The sequence below is a fragment of the Ipomoea nil genome, unplaced genomic scaffold (genome assembly GCF_001879475.1).
Source record: "Ipomoea nil cultivar Tokyo-kokei standard unplaced genomic scaffold, Asagao_1.1 scaffold1339, whole genome shotgun sequence".
Lineage (NCBI taxonomy): Eukaryota > Viridiplantae > Streptophyta > Magnoliopsida > Solanales > Convolvulaceae > Ipomoea > Ipomoea nil.
In genome coordinates this window covers 39,808-59,123 of record NW_017617767.1, presented here as the reverse complement: position 1 = coordinate 59,123, position 19,316 = coordinate 39,808, and the positions used below count along the sequence as shown (strand labels likewise).

Here is a 19,316-nt window from a genome sequence, read left to right as displayed (position 1 = left end):
TGCTTGGGGACAAGCAAATGTTTTAGTGTGGGGGAATTTGATAGGCATATTTTATGCTCATATTTTAGGTACATTTTTATAATAATTTTGCATTAGTTATTTAATATTATCTAATAATTAGTTCTTTTTATATATAATATATAATATATAATATATAATAAGTAATATATATAATACATACTAGTATATATATATAATACGTACTATCCTATAAACATATATATATATATATTTTTTATATTAGTATTATTAGCTAGTCCGATTCCTATCCTAAAGACAAAAGAAACAAAATAATTAACATTATTTGAATGCTTCTTCAGGACGTGCGGCAAAGCTTCATACAAATCATGTGGCGCACCAGCGAACAAATTGGAAGCATTTCGTCAATTGCAGCGCTATTCCCACGGCATCATTACAAGAATTGTCAAAAGATTATGTTGTGCGGCACAAAAGTAGGAAACGGGTGGTAGGAAAATGATTGGAAAATATTTTTAGAGTAGTATAAATAGTGTAGGTTTCCTATTGAAAATCGTTCATTCTTCCCCTCTCGAATATTCTTTAAGGTTGTTATCAATGTCCATTCACGGCTAATTTCTAGTTTGGTTTAGTGAATTGAAGCCCCGGAGTTCATTACGCTGTAAGATTATTTATTTATTTTTATTATATAATTTTTATGTATTCGGGTATTAAATATTCTTCTAAGTTATTTGAATAGTTGTATCATTTAATTGCTAGGGAGGCCTACTAGTTATTTACTTGATATAATTATTTGCTATATTAGATAATGTTGTGCTACAAATTATTCTAATATTCAGTAGCAACTGGGTTAATTATTGACGGCTTAGTGATAATTGGACTCGGGAAGAATATTTTCCTAAATTAAATGCAACCGCTTGTGCTTGTGTTATTTAGTTTGTCGGTTTTCCTAGTTCCTATTGCCGCTATTAAATTAAATCTATAGCGCTTGTCTTAGGTTATTTAGTAGTTAGGGGTAATTAAACCGCTTGTGCTTTATTTACCTACAACTAAGGGAAAACAGAAATGAAATAATTTCACGACAAATATTCAATTGCATATTAATTACTTTGTTAATCAATGATCAGTGTTGAATTCCGGTGGTGGATCTTTACTAACCAAGGTTTCTTATTATAAGTGTTTTCGATATATCATTTTCATTGCTTTATTCGTTCAATTAAATTTCTTGTTTATTTAAATTCTCTTTATTTTATCTTTATTCTCGATATATTCCAAACCCCCCCTACCTTTAAATTGAGCACAAAAGTTAAACTAGTTACTCCTCGTGGGATCGATCCTTACTCCCGCTACTACGTATGTAAGGTTTTAATTTGGGAGCCTACGACAGCTCACCAAATATCTCTAAAAATGTTTTTTGTGCCAGTGTATCCTTTCCTTTTGGTGTTGTTCTTTAATACAGTGATACAATTTCTAACCTGTTTTTTTTTTTTTCTTTGTCTTATTTTGTTGAGGATGGAATAACCCAAGCTCTGGTGGAATTGTAGAGAATCAAGCAGAAAATAAGACATCAATCAAAGAAACTAAAAGCAGCATGGGGATCTAAGCAAATAGGTTAAGATGTTATATTTTTTTTCCTGTTCTTTAGATTAGTTTGTATGCATATAATTGCATAGTTTGTAAGTTTGTTCATTTTAGTTTGCAAGGCAATAGACACTTTTAATTAAACAGAATTTTGTTAACAAATTGTCCTCAATTTTAGACCCAGTTCATATACTTCAAATTGGCCCTTTCTTTGATTGTTGGATGAATATACCATTAATCCAATACTTTTTGGAATTCTTTGTTTCAGCTATCAGTCTTCTACTGTATATATATAAGTCATTCTATAGAACAATTAAGAGCTTTGGTAGAGTAATGAAACTATTTAGATACATAAATAATTCCTGAAGCTTAACCTAAGAGCAGTACTTACTGTATTATTTAAATTGCACCACATTTTAAAATATTTCAAAAGTTAAGGATGTTTTCCAAATTTTTTTGACTTAGATTTTTTTTTTTTAAAAATTGCTTTTTTTTTTTTTATTCTATATCACAGCAGATTAAAGTTAGGTGTAGTATCAAAGTATTTCTTCTAATTTAAGGATATTCTAACAGATTGAGTGTTTCTATGCTACTGTGCTTTATTGGAACCAATAGATTTGGTAGATTAAGAATCAGGCACTACCCTATGATTAGTAGTTTGTTTCTCAATATGGATTCTTTGAAAGCTTAACCTAAGATTAGTACTTAGATTCTGAACTTGAACAATTTTATTGTTAATTTTAGTTAACTTTATTTTGTATTACAAAGATTTCACTTAAGTGATGTGTATTAATTCATTTTCATATGTGCTAGCAGTTTTTGGTGGACACCAGCATGGACCAAAATTGGATTTGAGAGTTGCAAACACAGTAAAAGAAGAACTTGCAAATAGGTGAGTAAACCTATCTTTATATTTTAGGCACAAGTTATTTAGTTCTAAGAGGTTATACTTGTATTAGAAAGTTTTAAAAAGTTCTTGCCATTCAATGTTCTTAGTATCTTTACACAGTTTTATAGGAGAAGTTTAATATCTAATGGAACATATACAAAACTACATCTACAAAGTATAAGTTCCTTGCCAAATTTTGTCCCTTGTTTCTGCATTTTAAAACCTTGAACCTTGATCATCCTTCCCAATCACCAGAAATGGAAGTTAGAAAATCTGCAAAACAGCTTATAATAGTAGCAGTAGAGGCACCAATATATGGTAACAATGATTAGGCAATCTCATCAAGATAGTAAACCATAATTAGAAAATATCCCAAAAATAATCTTTAATAATGAGGGATGAACAGGATTAGAACTAAAAAATATTGTTTAGAGATCATCAGGATTAAATAAACCATAATAAGAACAAAAAAAAACAGTCTTTAAGTCTGGATAGGGCAGGTCCACAACAATCAGTTTCAACCAAGGTCACAATTACATTTTTTCCTTTTTAATTTGTGCTTCCTTCAACTTCTTCCTACTTTTGGATGATGAAAACTCATCCAAAAAGTGACCTTTTAATATCTCCAGAGTTGTCAGCACTGTCATCTACTTCCTTTTGTGAGGCTTGAATAGAGGCAGGACTATTAACTTCCACTCCAATAGAGGCTTCCTATTATTAACAGAATCAGTAAACCAATTTAGCCACCATCATAAAAAAGAATTATTCTAGAGCAGTAAGGCTATGAAAGGCTTACTTCAGAGATTGCATCACTGTTTGTTTCCTCCTCAACCACCCTTCCAATCACATCTGCCAATTTAACAAAATATTAGAAAACACTACTAAAAATAGATTAAGGAAGTACCAATCAATTCCTTGTCATTCACATCAGCAGGATCTTTCAAAGCCAAAAAACTCTTTAGCCGAAACATTTTGCAAGGAAAGCCATTAGAATGTATCTCCTTCACTTGTGTTCTATAGTTGAATTTGATTAGGAAGTCATGTTCTGTAATCTTGTAGACATAGTAGTTTGTAGAAGCCATGAAGTTCTTGATTTCAAATACTTTCCCTTCTTTGATTATATCTCTATACTTTCCAATGTCCTTTTTAATAATACTGGCATGAATGTAGTCTTCCTGCGAATAAAATAGACAAAAAATTTTACACAGCAAAAGATCATTAGGTTAGTAGATAGCATATGATGAATGTAGTCTCCCCGGCAAAAACCTAAAAAACATTTATACACATTTATAGACCATTAGATTTGTAGATAGCATGAATATGATTTTTTTGAAAATAAAGAACACTACCTCTTCATCATGGAACAATACTTCCATGCGCTTACTGGCCTGCCCTTCTCCCCTTTTATCAGGCACTTCATAGACCCTTACTGCTCTCACCCGGATTGCCCTGAGCTGGTGTTCCGGCTTGATGTTCTTGACAGCAATGAACATGCTTTGCATCTTGACAGACCAATACTATTTCGAAAAGGAAGTAAACTGAACTTAATGTGTGAAGGATTTTTGCCATGAAGAACCGGGGTATTTATACAGGTTCATAATTCAAATTTGCCAATTATTTTGAGCAGCAGCCAATGTTTTGGAATTCGCACATCTCATTGAATGTGTATTTGTAGATTGCAACTCTGCATATTCCGTGTAATATATATAATATTCTCTTGTTATTTACTTGCATGTATCTTCGAAATTGTAGGCCTGATGCGTTTCTAATATTTATTTTGTTTAAACTTCCAAGAGTTCTACATTAATTGAACTCCTTGGGAACCAAAGAGTGTATGCTAAGTTAATACGAATAGTTGCCTTTTGAAAACGGCTGTGCGTACTACCAATGCATAATCACATAACACGCGCATAACAAATAACCTCTTAGATGGATAAATATCAATAAACCAAAACTGCGTCGTTTTCATTGGGCGGGAAACAATGATTGGCAAAACTTCTTGCTTTATTATAGAGTTAGATACTTAGCCCACATTTCACGAATCTCGTCTATTTCTTCAATAGAGTATGGCGTTGTGCGATCTTGAAATACCTACAAAAGAATTATTAATTGTTTCAGTAATAAATTATAATTAATTTATTAAAAAAATACTTAGGTTATATCATTTTATATGTACCTTATCCAAAGAAGTATATGTGGAATACTTTGTGCATAAATCATGCATATATTTCATAACATAGTATCCACACTCAACACCTCCCGGTTGTTGAGGGCACTAAAAAAACAAATGAAAATAAAGTAAATATTATTTCATTTGTAATCAAGCTAACAACTAAAAAAAAAAAAAAAAAAAAAAAAAAAGCTAGTAAGCATTGTTTTATTTTACCTTAACATTCTTCCATTGAGCAAGATTTTTTGCTCTTTGACCCCGTTGACACATATATGATCGTAATGCCCTATAACATTAATGTATAAACACAATTCATAAATTATAACACCTAATATAAATAACTTTATATACAAATATACTTTTACTTACATATTCACCACAGGCTTGAGTTGTATATCCTGGTCACGTTCCAAAGGATCCAAAACATATACCATCCTCGAACAAACATTAATCACTAGAAGCAACCAATGCTCTCTACAATTTATAAATACATACATTGCACATTTAATTAGTATGTAATAATTCAAATTCACTTATATAAACACAACAGAAAAATAGATTACTTACGATTGATGGTATGGTGCTAAAATGAATGTCTTGTCCTGCAATGTGACCATAGTATTTCCAATATATGCAGTAACAACATCACAATTCAAATCAAGAGTTGCCTTTGCTATTTGTGTTGGACACAAAAATCCAACTAAGTCAACCCCAATTTGATTGCACAATCGGTGAAGATACCTGAAAAATCATTAAAAAATACACTAATATCATTAAGTAATACATTACTAAATAATTAAGATTTTCAAATAAACGAATATACAAACTTACATTATAAAGACTTGTATAATGGATACATCAAGCCATTGCATTGTCAACAAATCTTTAATATCATTCATCATCACGAATATGCTTCTCACATTGGTATGGTGAAAGATATTAGAATCTAACTCCAATTCAAAGTAGTCCGTATCATTAGGCATCGATCGAAGCAAATTGTGCAACCAATTACACTCAAACCCCAAGCTCTTCAAGGTATCATCATCAACTAAATTGGGTCGTACTTTAGTACACGATTCCTCTCCATAGTCATAATTCTTTTCATTCATTGTTCTCTTTTCAACTTTTGCCTTCATCACTATCTCTTCCTATGAAGAGAAGAATTTGTAATTATGTTAATAGCTACAAATAATAGGAATCCAATAAATTATATATATAAAAAAAAAGTTCATACCTCTTGTTAGATATATTAAATATAATATATTTAATATAATATATATTAAATATAATATAATATATCTATAATATATATATAATATATATTTGAGAAGAGAGAGAGGGGGAGGAATGCTTAACACTTGATTGATTTAGAATGCTTGAATACAAAGACTATTTATACTAATGATAATTAACTAACAAAGCCTAACAAAGCTAAAGATTAGGAAATGCTCCCTGTAATGCTAATATTGTTCTCCACGTACAACTAACATCAAGGCCACATTCCATTTGACTTAATGCATGATCCAAGTACTGCACCTTCCATTATTTCTAACAAACTAACTCATCTTACTTGGTTTAATATAATAATAATAATATTATTATAACATTGCCTCCTTTAAACCAAGTTGGATATATTGGTCATCCCAATATCTCCTTCTTCAATTTAAGAAATGTCTTCGTCTTCAAGTTGGATATACGGACTTGTATTTCGTTCTGTAAACCCACTTTACTCCAATTGGCTTCTTCCCAAGAGGTACATCTGTTAACTCCCAAGTACCACTCTTTTTAATGGCACGAATCTCCTCATCCATCGCCTTAAGCCAATGAGTTTCTGTAGCAGCCTCCTCAAAAGTTAAAGGATCACAATCTGCAAAGAGAGCAAATTGAACAATCTCTTCATCAGACAGGTCATTATCATGACCCAAAACATAATCTTGCAAGCGAGCTGGTAAGTGGCGCTCGCGCTGAGATCGTCGAACTGACGACTCTGGCTGTGAAGGAGACTGGACATTATCTGGAATCGGTTGCTCATCAACAATATTTTCAACAACAGGAATAACAACTGAACTTTCATCTTTAGCTAACCAATCCCAAGCACCATATTCATCAAAAGTGACATCACGACTTATAACAACCTTTTTAGTTTCAGGATTGTATAGTTTATAAGCCTTTGAAGCGTCACTATAACCAATGAATATGCATTTCTCACCTTTATCATCCAACTTCTTTCTCAATGGATCTGGCACATGTGCACATGCCAAACATCCAAAAACCTTGAGATATTTGATAGAGGGTTTTCTCCCACTCCAAGCTTCTTCGGGTGTCTTATCACACACACTTTTAGTTGGACACCTATTCAACACATAGACAGCACAAGCAACAGCTTCTGCCCAAAAAGGCTTAGGCAGATTCTTGGATTTCAACATGCACCTCACCATATCCATGATTGACCTATTCTTCTTCTCAGCCACTCTGTTTTGTTGTGGAGTGTATCTAGCTGTCATTTGGTGCTGAATACCCTTTTCTTTCAGAAAATTATCACAAGCAATATATTCCGTACCTCTATCAGTTCTCAAGATTTTAATCTCATAACCACTTTGCTTTTCAACAAAAGTCTTAAATTGTTTGAAAACATCACATGCTTCAGACTTTTGCTTCAGAAAGTAAACCCATGTTTTCCTACTGGAATCATCAATGAAAGTAATAAAGTACTTACAACCTCCATGTGAGGGAACCTCCAACGAACACAGGTCTGAGTGAATAATCTCCAACTGTTTTGTAGCTCTCCTTGACTTGCCCACGGGAAAGGGATCTCTATGCTTCTTCCCAATCACACAAATCTCACAGATACGATCAGGGACATTCACAACAGGTAAATCAGAAACAAGTTCCTTTCTCGCAAGATAGTTTAACCCAGAAAAATGAAAATGCCCAAACCGCATATGCCATAACCAATTATCATCACAAACTTCAGAATTAAAGCAAGCAAGGAGAGTATGCTTAATTTTCAAAGGAAATAGTCGATTTTGGGACATATTTACCTTTGCAATCAAAACTCCTTTAGCATCTGCAATGGTACAACACCCCTGAGCAATATGTATCTTATATCCTTTTTCTGACAACTGACCCATACTCAACAAATTTTGGGGTAGTTCAGGAACATAGAACACATCGGATATAAAATTGTGAGTACCATCCTTCAACTGAATAGAGATTTTACCTTTTCCAAAAATTGGCACTTTTTACTTATTGCCAAATATCACTTCAGACCGAACTGATTCATCCAGTTCAGAAAACAATTCTTTCTTCCCACACATATGGTTACTACACCCAGTATCCAAGAACCATATGTTCTTATCTGCAGAAAAACTATCACTGGCAAAAAGTAAGGTTTCAGAACTCTCACCAGACTTTTTAGTAGTGTTTTCAGCAATATTTGCTTGATTTCCACGATTGTCCTCATTATACCAACAATCTGCAATCTTGTGCCCATACTTGCCACAATTGTAGCAATGAAATGGAAATTTACCTTGTTTGGTATTACCTCCACCTACCTCTTCCTTGGTTGGAGTTACCACGTCCTCCTCCTTGGTTGAAGTTACCACGACCTCTTCCACCAGAACCTCCTCTTCCTCTTCTACGACCTCTACCAGATCCTCCACCTCTTTGATTAGTGTCAGTCACATTAAGGGTGACTTGACTCTTCAAAGCTTCTTCTGCTAGTGGTTCCGATTTTGGCGCAATCCTGTCAATATGACTTTCTACCATACCTTTCAGCTCTGCAATTGATAAGAGCTCAGTTTTGTGTGACTCTGTGATCGAAGCCACCACATGGTCATACTTCATCGGCATAGTTCGAAGAAGTTTTTCAACCACTGCACCATCTTCAATCGTATCTCCATATAGCCTCATCTTATTCACCATATCAATAAGACGAGTGAAATACGCATCTACTATTTCTGTAGAGGTCATCTCACAATTATCGTACAACCTTCTCAATGACTGCAACTTAGACTTCTGTGCCCGATCGACTCCTTTATTTGACACCTTTAAGATGTCCCAAGCTTGTTTTGCTGTTTGAGCACGAGCTAATTGCCCAAAAATGGAATAATGAACACCTTGGTGAATCTGACCCAAGGCCAATTTATCTCGCCGTATAGCGGCTGCATCAGCTCCTTCGGGTAGACCGGGATCAACAAAGCTCCAAAGATTTTGAGCTTGCAAATGTGTGGACATCATAATTTGCCAATAATTGTAATCGAGTTTCCCGTCCAATTTGGGACCCGTCCATACTATATTGAAATTTGCAGCCATATTTCACTAAGGGAAATATCTCGGGGTTGAAAGGTTGAATTGACTGGCTCTGATACCAAATGTTAGATATATTAAATATAATATATTTAATATAATATATATTAAATATAATATAATATATCTATAATATATATATAATATATATTTGAGAAGAGAGAGAGGGGGAAGAATGCTTAACACTTGATTGATTTAGAATGCTTGAATACAAAGACTATTTATACTAATGATAATTAACTAACAAAGCCTAACAAAGCTAAAGATTAGGAAATGCTCCCTGTAATGCTAATATAGTGCTCCACGTACAACTAACATCAAGGCCACATTCCATTTGACTTAATGCATGATCCAAGTACTGCACCTTCCATTATTTCTAACAAACTAACTCATCTAACTTGGTTTAATATAATAATAATAATATTATTATTATAACACCTCTCCTATACCAACTAAATGTATAGGCCATTGTACAAAACTTCCAAAGGCATCTCCAATCTGTGTATAGTCTTGAGTGGGTACTAGTAGAAGAAATGTTCCAAATGACAGATGCTAATAGCCTAATATTTATGGTCAAATTTGTAGTAGTGCCCAAGTGAATTTTAACTCCCGTGGCTTAAACACCCGATAAGATCGAAGGTCAGCATTCAATTATTCCCAATTACTACCATCTCTCGATGCGCAACAATCTAGAATAAGATTCTCCCAATAAATTCCCCTTTCCCAAGGTCCAACCATTAGGTGCAATCGTGTGTGCCCTAATTTATGACCCAACTCTCGTTGGTGACACAAATATGGTTATGAAGAAAGTAATTTAGGCCTTTATTAATTACCAACAACAACAGGTTAAAACATGATTGCAACACAAATCATAAAACCAAACATAAATATATTAAGAAATTAATGAATTGGGCACATAGGTTCATAAACAAATTCACCCAAAAATCGCTAAGGGTTTTAGCCACTCATGGCCATAAAAACAATCAACACAATGTTTAAAGATGAACAAATAACAAAAGGAATGAGAGAAAGAGCGAAAGAATTCTCCCGAATCTTTCTAGCCAGTTCTCTACTCCAAAGCTAGTTGTAAATCTTCAAATTGGTCCTCTTTGTGCTTTGCTCTTGATTGCCTTCCAGACACTAAAATCTAGGAAAAGAAGAACTTCTAGGGTTGATGGAAGATGATCCTTTTATAGTAGCACCCCAATTGGATTAATTTTGGAAGGTTCCAAAAATTCAGCATTCCGTGATCTCGACGCGTTGAGAAGCTGGCTCGACGCGTCGAGGCTTTGATGCTTCGAATTCTTCCTCTTTTAATCATCTCGTGCTTGAAATTCTCCCCTTGCTTTTACACTTAGCCTGTAATGGTGAAAGAACACTACCAAACACCGTAAGACGTTCAAAACAAGTGTAAAACTATATTCTATGAGAAAGTGAGGAAAACAAGTATTAAATAGGCACGGTTAAATAAATTTATTACTGAGATGAATCAAAATAGCTATAAGAACATGCATAAATGTGATAACATCACCCCCTCTGTTGGTCCCAAAAGAGGTAAGGTGAAAGTCTAGGGGGGGGGGGGTGAATAGACTTTCAAACGTTTTCGCACAACACAACAATTGCTAAGCCAGAGACAAACCAAAACTCGTAACTAGATGGTTAGAGTATGGTGCACAACGGAAATAAATAAACATAAAGTGTGTGTGAGATTGTGTGAGCAGTATATCTCGTGTAGAGTGAATATGTAAAGAGCAGTAAGTCAAGAAAGCAGTAAAGAACACAAGACAATTATAGTGGTTCGCGAGGTGGTGTAATCCTCCTACTCCACTTGCTCTTATCTCCAAAAGCAATTCACTATATCTACCACTCCTTGGTTCCAAGATACAATGAATTTCCGTGATCTAGTGCTTTGATCACAAAGCCCGCACTAATCACGCCCAGTGACACCACACTGCTACTTCGGGTTTCACGTCGCCACGCTACTATCCCAGGATTTCACGACTCCGCGTTACTTTCCCCCCGTCTTCCACACTCCGGTAGAAACGTATCCCGTGATCTAGTGCTTTGATCACAAAGCCTGCACTAATCACGCCCAGTGCCTCCGACACTGCTGCTTCGGATCTCACAGCTCCGTGTGACAATCCAGGATTTCACAGCTCCGTGCTACTTTCCTCCCTTCTCTTGTTTTGCTCCAAAACAAGTGTTGTCTTGCTTCCAACTTCTGAGACTCTGTAGATGATCTTCAATGATGCGCAGGTCTCTTTGATGAAGATAAACACTCTATAATGATTTCTCTTGATAGCTCTAAGTGTTTTCTCTCTTTGAATATACCAAGTAAAGCACTTAATATTTTTGCTCTGCTTTGCTCTGTTTAAGAACTCTCAGAATATTTCTCGTTTGAAGCTCTCTGAGTTCTTTTTCTTTTCTCACTTCTCACTTGAAGATTTTTGGTATGCTCTGTACCAAATGAGGTTTTTGCTATATGCTCTTTCAAGTTTAATTGCTTTATTCGATCTCCTTGATGAGTTCGTATTTTATGCTCTTGCTCTCTCTTGTCTGCTCTATCTTCAAGTCTTCATATCTTCATCATTTTATAGCTGGTAATGAGAATCTGTCCGTTGGAAAGAGACGCTCTCATTTTTGAAATCTTGTATCTTTTTGTCAGAGATCTTATCTTATCTTCTGCAAAGATGTCAGAAAGGATAAGCTAGCCGTTGTTAGAGCTTCATCTCCATGTAAATGGGTTCTCAAACTTCATATGATATTTCCTCTGGTTTTACGTTGAGTGGGAATATCTGGGTGTAGAACGGCTTCTCTGATTAGCTCTGAAGTGGTCCTTGTATCTTTGGGATTTAAAAATATTCTTCAATTTAATCCCATACTAGTTAAACTAGTATTTTTCCTTGTGAGAATATTTTCACTGTAAGTTCATCTTCATTCCTTGTGAGATTTGAATTGTATCTACTCCTGGTGCTTTCAATTGCTTCCCAATTTGAATAGCCATTTCGCATAATATATCAAGCATCATCGACTTCATCCGTACAACTTATTGATTAAATCTCCAATCATATTTGATGTATTCCTTTCTTTCCATAGATGCTTGATCTCCAAGTCAATTTCATGCATTCTTCCAACCATAATTTTCTTCACGAAAATTCTTCTGGGATATTTCTTTAAGTAGTAGCGACGTGAATATTGTATCATTCATCTTCTTCTTCAATTTGTCATTTTCTCCAGACAAATTCTTGATTTTAGGCTTTATATCTTCTTCTTCTATTTTCATCCATCTTCCTCTGTTTTTCTCGTTTGCAATCTTAAATAATTTTCCGATCATGGTCTAAGACTCTACTAGACCTATGAAATAAAATTGGGGGATCTACAAATACATATTTGGCATATCAAAACCATTACACTTTATTCCTAATAATTTCCCCCCTTTTGATAATGCCAAAACCTATACTCAGTCATTGGCTTTAAGTCTTTGAAAAATAATCTTTTTGCTCAATTTTATTTGACAAAGCCAAGATGAGTTTAACAATGGTTTTCTAGACACAATCAAAAGAAACTTGTGAATTAATTTTTAGACAAGCTCCTAAACGCATCTTGAATTTTTTTTTTTAATTATTTTGATCATCATCAAAAAAAAAAATTTGTCGTGCGTTTGACATATTTCTTGTCTTTTAATTCACGAAAGTCTAATTACATTAAACAAATAAAATTAAACACTCAAAATAGACCATGGGAAATTATTATTGATATATTTCGAAAGTATTGAGAAAAACGCAACAGAGGTTCAAAAATAGAAAATATCAGCTTAAGAGAATTTTCATATTACCTTCTGGGTTTCTTCACACCAGAGTCTTTCTTCAAAATTTCCTTGACATGTTCTCTGAGCTTGAAGAAATCATCTTTGAACTTTGCATTCTGAAATTTCTTTGTAAGCTGTCCGGCCATGTAGTGTCCAAAAGCTTCTTTGATACTGTTGCCCGGAAGAACTCCGTTTTCCCACCATAAGACACATTCTTCGAAGCTTCTTTCTTCTCCAAGATTCATGCCCATATTTCCAGTGAAATCTCTTAATTCATACCACATCTCGGTTCTTTTCCTTTTGCCTTCTTCTTCTTTATTCTTCTCCGAGATCCATTGGGCTTGATCGGCTGCAGGACATTTCTTGATCATGCTTGGTAGATTTTCCTTAGTCCATATTGTTGTCTGAGTGGCGGTACCCTTAGAGCATTCAAACCAGCCACGCTGTTCAGCAACCTTCGATGTACTCGTACCAAGACTAGGATTCGCGAACTAAGCAAAACCAATCTGAGATGGTCCTTGTGAGGATTGTCCGCGGCTTCGGCCTCTACCTTGAGTAGACATTACTGGCTGTTGTTGGCTTCCAAGAATAAATTCTTGTTGTTGCAAAGCCAAGTGACTGAGAATTTCTTCCCCCCTTTTGGCGTTATCAACCAAAAATGCAAGGGTCTTAAAATCTCGGTCTTGATTTGCCTTCACAGTTTCAACACTGTTGTGCGTTTCAATGGAAACGGTTTGTATGTTGTCAAGCTTGTTTGTTGTAACTGCGAGTTCAACTTCAAATTTGTTGATTCGGCTTTCTTGGTCTTGAATTGCCTTGACTTGTCGCAAGTGGCGTTCGTTGTTAATCTTTTCAGCTGCTTCTCGTTCCTTCTTCATGAGCTGAATCACTTCAAGTAAGCCTTTTGTCAATTCTCCTTTCAAAATTCTTTCTGCTTTGTCAATCTAAGTCTTCAAAATATTTTGATGCTCCATTAATTCCTTCAGATTGACTCGTGTATCCGTGTGTTGTTGTTCTAGCTTTTGGTTTTGTTCAACCAATTTTTCTCCAATTGTTTGACAAACAACATCACTGGATTCGGCCACTTTGGCAAATAAGGATGAAAATATTCCATCATCTTGATCATTCATCTGCACAAAGTTTTGAGAGGATCCGAATGGACTTCTATTCGGATCTGTGAGAACAACTGTATCAATAAGTTGCATTCCTTCTTCTTCTGGTGATTCGGCTTCTTGATTGAGATCACCAACTTGTTCTTCTAAGACTTCTGTTCTTATGTAGTTGTCTGCAAATATATCTTCATTTTCTAGAACAGGGTCCACAATAGGTATGGTAGACTCGGTATGGTGTACTGGCAATACACTGGATAAATCCTCTGTGATTTGTTGTCTACTCTCAGTAGCAACTTCTACTGCAACTTCAACTGGTGTATCTCTTCTTCTTTCATCTGATATTTGTTCTCTTACTTCTTCTCGTACTGACACTTATCCTCTTAATTCTTTTCTTCTTTTATCCTTTTTGTAGCCATAATAATTTTTTTTAATTCCTTTTAAATTTTTTTATTCATATATTTTTTGTGTATCTTTTTGGCTACGAAACTTTTGATCTTTTTATATACGTAGGGATTTTTCATTTTGAGGAGAGAGAGAGACAGAGAAAAAATGGAGATAGACAAAACTAGTGGCAAAAACATCCCTTTTTCATTATTTATCTCCTTCTTAGGGAGAGAGAAAGAGAACATTTTTCAGATCACATCACATATTCAGGCTTCATCGGTAGAGAGACCAGCACCGTGATTAGTCTCAAGATCAGCATGCGGTGGAGACGGAGAGCTTGATTTCAAGGCATAGACTAATCCGGGTTCCATTGGGAGTTGAACAGATCGCTTGAAGCTGCGGGTTAGAGGACGATAGGACAGAGGTGATGGTGTTGAGCGTCGTAGCTGCACTGCTGATACCTTTGGACTTCTTTGAACTTGATCCTTAGTCGGTGGTTGTCCTTCCTCTTCTTCAGAGAATAGGATGACAGGATCGCTAGGTGTGTCTCCAACTTCATGTCCTCCATTTGCAGCACGTCGAGCTCTCAGCATCGCTTGTCTTGCTTGCTCGGCCACTCTCCTGGAAGATCTTCTCTTCTCTTGATTCTTCAGAGTCATTGAAGCCTGCAAAAAAAAGATACAAACAAAAGAAATCCCCACACAGATTTGTTTGCTTCAGGTCCTAATTTATAGGCCTAGGAAGGTGCTAGAACCGTGTGTCCTAATGATGAAGGGGTTGAAAGGTTTTCTATGGATATAGCCGACGTTTGGTTTCAAAAGGTGTGATGAATGCTTTCATGACTCTTCATTGGTCGAGAAAGCGGTGGATGTGATGGGTAGCAGTTTCTAGGAGAGTAATTGAGGAATTAGGGTGACGATTTGAGAGAGAACGAATCGGTTGGGAAGGGTGCTGATATAGGAGAGGATTATGGGGGGAGGTTTAGGTTGGGTGGAGGTTTAGAAAGGGTAGGAGTTTATGGGTGGAGGTTTGATGCCCAATTAAACTCTAATTTTCCTCCTTTATCTCCTGAATTCCTTCGCAAATTCGTGTACCACAAACATAATAACGCTCAAACATCTCGTTAGTAGCAAAAATTACTCCACAAATAATTAATCACACATACCAACTATATTAAACTCATACATGGTAATTTCCAATCAAAAATTAAACACATTTTGGAAACTACCAAAATTAACATTCATATTCCAAATTAACATTTAGAAACATCTTTATAATTAGCACACAAATCAGATTCCAAAATATTTTAGAAACTAACAAAAATATTAACTTCTAGATTTCTAAAACATTTTATTGCAAATTATATCACATATACTGCATATATACGAAACACATATACAATTAACACTTTAAATCACATTTTGCACATAACACATATATATTATTAAACAAACACGATAAATCACTTTTTAGAGCAAATTGTTCATGCAAACAAGTTAGTTAATTTACATAAACATGAACACATACTCAAAAACTGATTAGCACATTAAAACATGCAATTTTAAACAACTTATCAAATAAATCACGAATTACATATTTCATCAAATTAATTTTCATGGCATATGATCTCACGTTAAATAACACATGCAAATACACAATTAAATTCCTAACACATGTTGCAATTTTATCAAAAAAAAAAATTCGAATAAAAACATACATGCAAACAATTTTATTCATATAAACAATTTATTTTGAGCACAAGTATCAATTTAAATTGAGAGATTAAGTCCAGTGATACTTAGCTCATTTCGATCATTCCCAACTCGTGCCTTAAGGTAGAAAATCTCGTTTCTCATTTAAATTGAGAGATTAAGGCTTTGTGAGAATATCAGCAACTTGGTTTTCCGTAGGGATATATTCGATCTTCAGATTTTTCTTTTCAACGTGATCCCTTATAAAATGATGTCGAATGTCGATATGTTTGGTTCTTGAGTGAAGCACCGGATTGTGGGTGATAGCGATTGCACTAGTATTATCACAATAAATACTAACGTCATCAAAATTAACTCCGTAATCCTTCAATTGTTGCTTCATCCACAAAATTTGCGCACAACAACTTCCTGCAGCAATATATTCGGCCTCGGCGGTACTAGTTGCGATGGAATTTTGCTTTTTGCTGAACCAAGAAACAAGCCTTCCCCCCAAGAACTGGCATGTCCCGGAAGTGTTTTTTCTGTCTATTTTGCAACTTGCAAAATCCGCATCTGAAAAACCCGTTAGAGTAAAATCTGTACCTTTTGGATACCACAATCCAACATTGATTGTGCCTTTCAAATATCGTATGATCTTCTTTGTTGCGGTGAGGTGGCTTTCTTTTGGATTTGCTTGGAATCTTGCACACACGCCCACAGCATAAGAAATGTCCGGCCTGCTTGCAATAAGATATAGAAGAGAACCAATCATTCCTCTATATTTTGTTTGATCGACATCCTTTCCATCTTCATCTTTGTCTAGCCTTATTGATGTGCTCACTGGAATTTTGATCGATGATTTTCCATCAAGGACAAGCTTCTTTATCAAGTCGCGGGTATACTTTGCTTGATTGATGAATACTCCTTCTTTCAGTTGTTTGACTTGTAAGCCCAAGAAGTAATTCAATTTACCCATCATGCTCATTTCGAATTTATTCTGCATAAGCTTCGAAAATTTCTCACACAAAGAATTGTTAGTGCTTCCAAAAATAATATCATCAACATATATTTGCAGTAATAAAATATGATCACCATCTTGAATTCTAAATAGAGTTTTGTCAACAAGGCCTTTGGTAAATCCACAGCTTATTAAGAACATTGACAAAGTATCATACCAAGCTCTAGGAGCTTGTTTCAACCCATACAATGCCTTTTTAAGTTTGTAGACTTTATCACCTTCGCCTTTTAACTCAAAACCTGGGGGTTGTTCGACATAAACTTCTTCTTCGAGTAGACCATTCAAGAATGCGCTTTTCACGTCCATTTGATAAACGGTGAAATCTTTGTGTGCGGCGTAGGCTAGGAAAATTCTTATTGCTTCAAGTCGAGCCACCGGTGCAAAAGTTTCATCAAAATCTATTCCTTCTTCTTGAGAGTATCCTTTTGCAACAAGCCTTGCTTTATTCCTAACAATCACGCCTTCTTCGTTTGCTTTGTTCCGGAAGACCCATTTGGTTCCTACAACATTGTGGTTTGCTGGTCTTGGAACAAGTTCCCAAACATCATTTCTTTTGAATTGATCGAGCTCCTCTTGCATAGCATTTATCCAATCCAGATCATTGAGAGCTTCGTCAACTTCTTTTGGTTCAATTTGAGATAGATAACACGTGAACAATGCTTCCATGGTAGATGATCTTGTTTTCACGCCTTCATGGATATTCCCAATAATTAATTCTGGAGGGTGATTTTTGAGCCATCTTAAATCTGGTTGAAATGGGTGCATGGTACTGGGTGGATCCATTTGTTGTGTACTGGGAGAGTTGGTTCGAATTTCCACATTTAATTCATTTTGTAATTGACCACCAACTTCACCAGTAACTTGATCACTAATTGGATCACCAACTTGTACTGCATCCTCATTCTCACGTGCGGCATCACTCCCAAAATTATTATTTAAGGAATTTCAAACATCTTCTAGATGAGGGATGGGATTTTCTAGAGAATTAATTTCCAACTCATCCATTCCCTGCAAAACATCATCTTCACACGTATCATTAGTATCACAAAAATCAATATGACACTTGTTACCATTTTGTGCAATTTCTTCGTCCAGTGCATCATTTTTTATTTGTGATTTTTCATCAAATACCACGTGTATGGATTCTTCAACCACCATTGATCTTTTATTCAAAACTCTGTACGCCTTGCTGGTAGTCGAATATCCTAGAAAAATTCCTTCATCACTTATACTTATTGGATCAACCGGTCCAAATAAGTCCATATGTAGTAAGCTTAGCGGTCTTGACGTTGACTCGTGTGTCTTTGATTTGAATGATGATTTGATTTGCTTTCCGCGTTGGCATGCATCACACACTTGGTCCTTTGGCAAGCCTTCTACTAGATTCTTCTTTGCAAGCTGATTGATGGTCTTGAAGTTTAAGTGGTTGAGCTTTCTGTGCCATTCCCAATTAGCTTCATTTGAATTTCTGGCCATTAAGCACACTGAATCTTTGCTTGTGCTCCAATCAACAATATACATATTCGATCGTCTTTTTCCAGATAGAACAATCTCATTTGTGAGCTCATTTTTTATTAGGCAATTATCTTTAGAAAATTCTACACGATAGCCTTTATCACAAAATTGACTAGTACTCAACAAATTAAATTTTAAGCCTTCAACGAAAGAAACATCTTCAATCTTCAGTCCATTTTTCTTGATCATGCCAACTCCTTTTGTAATTCCATAATTTTGATTTCCTCCGAATATAACTTTTGGTCCATCGATTTCTTTGAAATTCACTAGATATGATTTATTTCTAGTCATGTGGCGTGAGCAACCACTATCGATGTACCAAACATCCTGCAAAAAAGATTAATTAACTTTAGGTACCCATACTTGCTTGGGTCCTTTACTGTTAGTGATTTTTGGTAACCAAACCCACCTTGATCTTATTGAATTTAGATGAGGCGATTTGTAACCATTTGAGACACAATAATCATAACTTACGTTAGAAAATATTTTTGGCGCCGGGTTTTGAAAATTATTTTTATATTTTGGCACCTGGGAAGAGAATGGTTGCTTTGGTCTATAAAAAATATTACATCTATTGCACAACTAATCTTTTTGAGTGGGATAAAATCTCCCAACTTTATTTCTAGAAAAGCTTCCCTTTTTTCTATGAGATCTTTTTGCACTTGACTCTTTGGCATATCTTTGCTTGATGAATTTTTGTTGCTTTGCCGTATCATAGAATTGTTTCGGCCTTTCAACATTCAATTTTGCTTTTGTTTGATAGCCAAGTCCTTGTCTCATTGTGCTATTCTGACTTTTAGTCAGATTTTGAGGGGTTTGAGAACATGTGGAGTCATAACCCATTCCGGTTCTATCTCCTGATGG

The 19,316-nt window shown here is 35.2% G+C and overlaps 2 long non-coding RNA genes across 2 annotated transcripts; one reads left to right on the top strand and one right to left on the bottom strand.

Annotated features, from left to right (window-relative positions):
- The first annotated feature begins 1,438 nt into the window (after positions 1-1,438).
- LOC109185701 lies at positions 1,439-4,061 on the top strand. The gene is made up of 3 exons (XR_002055021.1): positions 1,439-1,587; positions 2,374-2,449; positions 3,858-4,061. It is a non-coding gene; the product is annotated as an uncharacterized LOC109185701 (long non-coding RNA).
- Positions 4,062-4,480: 419 nt separating this feature from the next.
- LOC109185702 lies at positions 4,481-4,944 on the bottom strand. Its single transcript, XR_002055023.1, has 3 exons — positions 4,833-4,944; positions 4,623-4,721; positions 4,481-4,537 (listed from the first exon to the last, which is right to left on the bottom strand). It is a non-coding gene; the product is annotated as an uncharacterized LOC109185702 (long non-coding RNA).
- Positions 4,945-19,316: the final 14,372 nt, after the last annotated feature.